Below are 7439 nucleotides of genomic sequence, written 5' to 3'. Positions count from 1 at the left end.
CTCCACTTCTAACACTCTGCCAAGTGGCCTCAGTGGTTCACTTGGCAGCTCAAAGCACGTTAAAAACCCATTATGCAGTTCATACCACGTAACTGCACATCCGTGCACCCATCTCCACACCTGTACCTCCACCCACTGCTCTTCTCAGAGGGTCTACTTGTGAAAAAGTCTATGCCAGACACCTCTTCACCCTATGAGGTCTGCCATTTCTTTCCCATCATCCTCTTCTGTCTTCCTGTAGTACCAGTACATTTCACTTAGTCCTATTTTAATACAGTCCTTGACTGTGGGGTCTGCGCAGATTCCTGGCTTTCCACAGTGCATGCCTGAAGCAGGATATGACCTGGTTGAAGTGGGCTGTTGAGGCCCCTTGCTGTTTGGTCAAGTGCTGCACATCCGCCTAATAACGCTGTGCAGTACAGTGTCACGGCACAAACCATGCTAATAGCCTACTGCACAGTGTTATTAGGCTAACGCACAGTAAGCATCACTAAACCATGTGCTGGCACTACTGAGCAGTAAGTAACTCTACGTACTGCACATTTAGTTCGTACTTTATTAAGGAAGTACTTTACTAAGAAGTGCACATCCCCTTGAAGCAGACAATGGTGAGATGGGTGTCAGTTCTTAGATCTTGTTGGCATTTCTTCCGTAGCTGGGACTGTCCTTAAGGAAGTTCTATTCCTGTACGAACAAGATTTGGGCTTGCACCATTGAGCCTGTGAAACAGACTGTGTTCCCTAATCGTGGTACTTGACCCAAAGTCTTAGCTTATCTTCCAGGTATCCTGGGTTTGGACTACAGAATGCTTTGAAGATAAGGAAAAAACCCTCAAATTTGATGCAATATATTACGGGAAGCCAGTGTGGTAAGAGGAAGAAGGAGTTAGAAGATAATAGTATTATCTATTATAACGACCAAGGAAGAAGAGAATGCAATTTATCTACCCAGAGCTGCACTGGAAATGCAGTGTTAACAGGAAGAGGAATTGTTTTGAGCAGTAAAGTCAATGCATATATTAAAGAACAGTTCGGTTGAGCAAGAAAGTGTCAGTCCTACTAGTATTTTGGACTGCAAGCATTTTAAAGCAGAACATCCTGAAGTGTGTTTTATTCCAGGCATGCTAGATTCTGCCTTTCCTTTCCTTTTTCTGCTTCATATTTCTTTTCATGACTTCATTTTACTTTTGCTGTTTATTCATGAGTTATCATCCTGTGTTGCTGATGGCTTTTCTTGGCAACCAACCAGCAGTGATATAAGAAGGATGATATCAGAGGGCAGCTAAGCAGATAAACTCTGGAAGCACAAACATCCCAGTCTCACATGTTCAATTCATGGTACTAAAGAATTTAGGAATCGGAGAAAGAGAATAGTGGGCTTGCCTCTAGTTTTCCTTAGGAGGCTGTTCAAAGGTTACATTTAGACCCAGCACAACGTTTGGGTTGACACGTAAAATTAGAGCTGCCTGAAATTCTCAACTAAAGTTTTGGTTTTTACTATTCTTTGAAGAGAAGCTCATAAAAACCCTGTGTATTTCAATAAAACTGAAAAAGGAAAAAATGGCTTTCAGGGTTTTTTTTTCTTTGTTAGTAGCAAAATGGGGAAAAAGAGTTGAAAGAGGGCAGAACGAGCACTGAAACTCTCAAATATATTTTGTTCCAAATTTTAAGAAAATATCTGAATAATCCAAAAAATATTAAAAAGTGCTTTGAGCTAAATAAGAAATATCTTGTTTACTTGGACTGCAACAGCTGCAAGCAGTCAGAGGAAGTAACACACACCATCATGGAATAGTCGCTCATAATCTGCAAACTTTTCAATCCAAACATCATATGTGATGGATCCCAGATCCAAATCCTGAAGATGTTAATCCTAAGAGTCCTGCATCGGGCAGAGGAATGTAGCAATGAGGACAAAGATAAATTCTGCAGGAGTCTCCGAAGCATGACTGGCAAACTACCACAACACAACTTCCTTCTTGGGTTGGAAGACTAATGGCAAAATAGGTTGCAAACTACTAAGGAAGGGAAAGAGCAATGGGGAAGCAGGGCTGGGTTTTGTTAACTAGGATGGTGAAAGGCTCACTGAACTGTGCAAATCAATCAAAGTCCAATATGTGAAAACTCTCCTGACTGATGTAGAGTAGGGAAACAGATGGGCAGAAAAGAGACCCACCATTTCAGCAGGTCCACCCCACCTCAGTAGGCATGGATCCAGGTGCAATTGCAGCCCTCTTTGGTTTGTGGTCCACCCAGAATTTAACTAACTGCCTGGCAGTGGCAGGAGCATTCCTATCCAGGCTGCCGTGAGGAAGTCAATTGACTTCGGGGCTCCTTATAATTTACCAGATTCCTTCTAAACTCTTCATTCCATAGGTGTTAATGACCCTTTCTCCTTTTAATGGTGTTGATAGTCCAATGATCCTTTCTTCTGCAATACTGATGTCTGCAGCTGCTTCTAGTAATGTAGCTCCTATGTGATGCTACCACAGATACTACACAGTTACAGGAGAATGAGGCTGGATTCCAGCTCAGAAGATCTTGTGTAGACCACCCTTTTACACTAAGGACCATCCCAGAAAAATGTGCAGAATGGCTGCTCCTATCATTAATTTAATTTACTTTTAGAATCAGAACTAGTGATGGAGGTGATATCTTTTATTAGACTAACTAAATTTTTGCAAAAAAATCTGCACTGCCTTGCAGACATTTTTTTTAGCTCTAGCTAAAACATTAACTCAGGTGTGGAAATAACTTTCAGTGAAGCATTGGATGCACTCTCAAGATGCTCAAGAAGGTTAGATTTTGTTTTATGAATTCAAACAAAGATGTATATTAAATTCTAATGACTTTAGGACCAATGAAATGGCATATTTTGATTCTTTTTGCTTAATTTGTTGTATTTTTATATATAACAGGTAATATATCAAATTAATGCACAGTCCAGTAAAGTTATATTAATTTTGCTTAAATCTGAAACTGTATAATACAGCCCTGGGCCCCTAGCTTATTAGTAAAATTTCTAGTTTCTTTTAACTGGAGAAAAAAATATGTTGTGTTATATATGATAAGGTACCACATGATCTGTAGCCTGCTTTTGAAAATCCTGGATCTGTGCTCATGTGCCTCAGGAGTAGACTTTGATGAAATGAGTGAATCTGGGCTGTTTAATGTTAATGCCAGCACAGTCAAAATGTTAAAGATAGAGGCTGTAATCACGAAGCTGGAAAACAACAGTGTCAGGAGGTGACCATATCACAGAAGAAATGTCAAAGCACTCACCTTTAGCTCTTACCTTTAAACAAATTGACATGGCTGCTCAAGAAGCTCTAGGAGAAAGAAAACCTTTTTTTGATAAGCAGAACCATATCAGATATCCCACTAGAATGATTTCATGCACTGCAACAACTGGAGTGTTGTCAAACTACTCTTTATCATGGGCAAAGTGTTGTGCTGTGTGATACTACCACAGATATTACACAGTTACAGGAGGATGAGGCTGGATTCAGGCTCAGAAGATCTTGTGTAGACCACCCTTTTACACTAAGGACCATCCCAGAAAAATGTGTGGAATGGCTGCCCCTATCATTAATTTAATTTACTTTTAGAATCAGAACTCATGGTAGAAGTGATTGATATCTTCTATTAGACTAACTAGATTTTTGCAGAAAAAAAAAAAATCTTTAATTGCAAGCGTTCCGGCACAAGTACCCTTCTTCAGGCTTAGGAGAAAAAGACTGTAAAAGTTCTCCCAGGCAAAAACTAAAGTTCATATTTTATAGCAGGGATGGGCAAAATGCGGCCCGGGAGCCAGATGCCGCCCGCCAGGCCATCCTATCCGGCCTGTGGGGCCCCTAAAAAATTTAGAAAATTAATATTTATCTGCCCCTGGTTGCCTGTCATGTGGCCCTCAATGGCTTGCCAAAACTCAGTAAGCGGCCCTCCGCTGAAAACCATTGCCCACCCCTGTTTTATAGAACAGTTAAAGGTCTGGTAAAAACTCCTGTTTGCCACAGTTCATTTTATGCAGGTTAGATTCAGAGAAAAGTTGGAATAGTCTGTTTACCTCGAAGTTGCTTCATGGCAAGCAGGACGTAGTCATATTTCCTTCTAGTTATGATGTTTCATATTGCACGGAAGAGTAAAAGGAAGGAATGCTTTTCTGGGCAGGCATTTCTCGTATGGTGAGGTATCTCTGGGCTCTGTGATGATGCAAATGACCTCGAACAAAGGCAGGAGCAGGGTCTCAGGTTTTAGGTAGTAAAACTTGCTTCCTCCTTATAAAATTATGAAGGTAGACAGCAAGATTACATCATCCAAAGATGTGTTAGAAACCATGTTACCTATAAAGAAATGAATATGCTAAAGACATAATGCTTTGCAAGCCTGTAGCACCTTTCAGCTCAATAGCTTCAAGTCCTAAATAGGCGTTAGTCAAACCTCACAATCCCAAAAAGGTAGGCAAATATTTTTGGACAGGAGCTTATAAAGAAGGACAAAGCACTTGTTTTAATGTATCTATTATTACTGACTCCAGAATAATTCTGGGTTCTGGTCCAAATGCAGAAGGGAGGGCTCATCAAGCACTTGGGGCACTTACACATATGCAGGGAAGCTGCTGTGATGTGCTGTAAATCCAGCGTGTCGGAGCAGAGTTGATTAATCGGGTCTGCTGGAGCACGGAAATGAACATGCTCCGGCAGCCTCCAGCGTCATGTGTGTCAGCGTCCCCGTGCTGCAAAATGGCAGTGAACGAGCTTGAGTTCAGAGCAGCCCACCATCATTTTTTCAGTGTGTGGACACTGCTACATGTGATGCGTGGGCACTTTTAATTAGTGCAGCTCACTAACTAAAGCACCCCCGATCTCCTCTCTCCTGGGACATGTCTACGAATCCCCTTGGTTTCCACACCTCTCTTTTGTTGTTTTTCTGGTCGACACATGTACTGAATGAACCAAGAACACCTCTTTGTGGCAACACAGAGGAATAGCAGTTTCCCAGTCCTGCTGGATTTTCCAGTCCTTGCAGCCTGTCAGGAATCCTTTATACGATAAAGAGGAGGCAAAAAAATTGTTTTGGGGCTTGCTCTGTATCATGGAACTGGGAAATTTCCTTTTGACAAAGTTATCAAAAAATAAGTGGTTGAGGGACTGGACATATTGTCAATGGTGAGATTCACTTGTGTTCAGACTGATCCACGATGTATCATTTATAACAGAGTCTCCCTAATTCCCAGCATATACACTGCTTGGGAAATTGGACTAATTTTTGTCCCAAATCTAAAATGGATTCCTGTAAAATCTTTACACTTGTTTTACACATTAAGTCCCACTAGTTTTACAGACCTGGTGTGTCAAACGTGGAAAGCACTGAGAAATGGCCACATACACTTTCGTATTAAAACGGACGCATTGCTTTTGGGACTCTAGTCACAGCTGCTGACTTCAGTGCTACAAAGTTAGGCCTCCGCCCTGGAAATATTTTAGCATATATGTAAAGTCGTGCACATGTGGAAGGGCAGTGGAAGGGTTATGGTTGATCACAACGGGGTTATGGTTGATCACAGGGTGAACATGAACCATCAGCGCAACACTGTAGTGAACAGGGCTAACAGCATACTGGGGTGCATTAGCTGATGTGTCGTGAGCAAGGCTAAGGAAGTGCTACTTCCTCTCTACTCGGCACTGGTGAGACCCCAGGTGGAGGACTGTGTCCAGTTCTGGGTGCTGCACTTCAAAAAAAGGCATGGAGAGTCTCAAAACAGTCCAGAGAAGAACCACAAGAATGATTAAGGGCCTGGAGGACAAACCTTATGACAGCTACAATTTTTAGCTGCTTTTCCTGTCTTCTTTCAAATGCTTTCTATTAGCCCCTTGCACCTTCATTCCTGCTTAGTGGAAGCTTCTCTCAATTCCTGCCACTTTTAGTCAATCTAGAGCATAGCACAAGCAATGAGGCATATCACGGCCATGTAGAATAGACACAAAAAAAGCAGCTGGAGCAGGCAGGGCCTGATGTCCCTCAGGACAACCAGTTTTCACCTTTAAAGGGTGAGTAAGTTTAACAGACAAGACAAGTTGCATCTACACAAGACACTAACTGTGCAGTAGCCAAATAGCACTGCGTAGTAGTGAGCTGGGCACAGCCCATATTAATAAGCTACTATGCAAGTTAGCATGTACTGCGCAGTTAGCATCCAAAAAAACCCCCATGTGCCAGTGCTACTGTGCAGCAGTGCCAGTTACAGTGCATTGTGTTTTAGTACTTAGTTATCCAAGTCCTAGACTTAATGCGCAGTAACTATGGCTTAATAATGAACATGTTGATGCACCCAGATTTGATCAAATGATTTATTTGCAGGGTGTACTTGATGCCAAACAGTATATCAGGCCGTGTCTGCACTACAGTTAAAGATCTCACTGCAGCATGTGCAGGCAAGTTAACCTCGGTCTAGGTAGTGCAAGTAGTAATGCAGCAAAGAAATGGAAACACAGACTCTGGCATGGGCTGTACAAACATGTTGGGGACTTTGGAAACTTGCTTGGGTCACTAGTCCATGCCACTCCATCCTCACTACTATAAGTATCTAAAATAGCCAAATTAAAGGCACCAGGTATGTGCAATCTCACCTTTGATTGCTATGTAGAAAGAGAACAGACTGGTTGCATGCAGATTATGAACACTAGATGGTGGTAGAAGCTTATGAAAACCTATCCTTCTGGAACAAGCCTATGACTGAATGTTTCCATGGGATAGGTGCTTATATAGGGCTAGAACCTGCTCTGGACTGTGCCCAGTTAACATAAATCCAATTGAACTGGAATCTGGCCCAAGTTGCCAGTGAAAGTCCACTTGTGCCACTCTTCCTGTAGAAGCTGGTCTTGACTACGACAGAGGCACAGGGTGGACTGGACTGTAATGAAGGAGCTGGACACCAACTTTTAAAGCAAATGAAGAGATACAGAAATAGTTCCTGCCATCACGTACTCCTCAAAGCATGGGACTAGGATGGAGGGAAGAGGCACACCTACCAACTAAATAACATAACTGAGGGACAAGACGGGAAGTTAGCATGTGAACGTTAAGGAGCAGTCAGCAGCAACAGTAATTAAGTACCAGGCCTGTGCGAAGCGGCTGGTATTCACTTCAGACTCAGATTTGGCTGACTCAGGGGACAGTGATTCGAATCGCTGTCCCAGTTTGATTCAGCCGAATCTGTTCAGAGATTAGGCTGCTGCCGAGCCCATCCCCTGTCTGCCCCAGCTCTGGGCTCTTGGGGGAAAAAAAGCCTCGGCTCACTGGGTGCTGCCAGGTGTGGGGTGTTCCCTGCTGCCCCCACAGCCCCCCAAACTCCCCCTTACTCCCCCAGCCCCCCCAAGGGTGCCTCACCCAGGCCACCTCTGGCCCTTTAAGAAAAAAAATTGTTAAAAAAAAGCCCCA

General features: G+C 42.8%; 1 protein-coding gene across 1 annotated transcript in view; it reads right to left on the bottom strand.

Annotated features, from left to right (window-relative positions):
• The window catches only part of LOC109318000 (transmembrane protein 45B-like), a 24820-nt gene extending 20573 nt beyond the window's left edge, over positions 1 to 4247 (bottom strand). The window contains exon 1 of the mRNA XM_019546992.1: positions 4066 to 4247. The gene's annotated coding sequence lies outside the window, so the exon portion shown is untranslated. The remainder of the gene's footprint in view (positions 1 to 4065) is intronic.
• Between the last annotated feature and the right edge of the window lie 3192 nt (positions 4248 to 7439).

The sequence above is a fragment of the Crocodylus porosus genome, unplaced genomic scaffold, assembly GCF_001723895.1.
Source record: "Crocodylus porosus isolate Cpor-Errol unplaced genomic scaffold, CroPor_comp1, whole genome shotgun sequence".
NCBI classification, from domain to species: domain Eukaryota; kingdom Metazoa; phylum Chordata; order Crocodylia; family Crocodylidae; genus Crocodylus; species Crocodylus porosus.
This window is presented reverse-complemented; position numbering and strand designations above follow the sequence as displayed.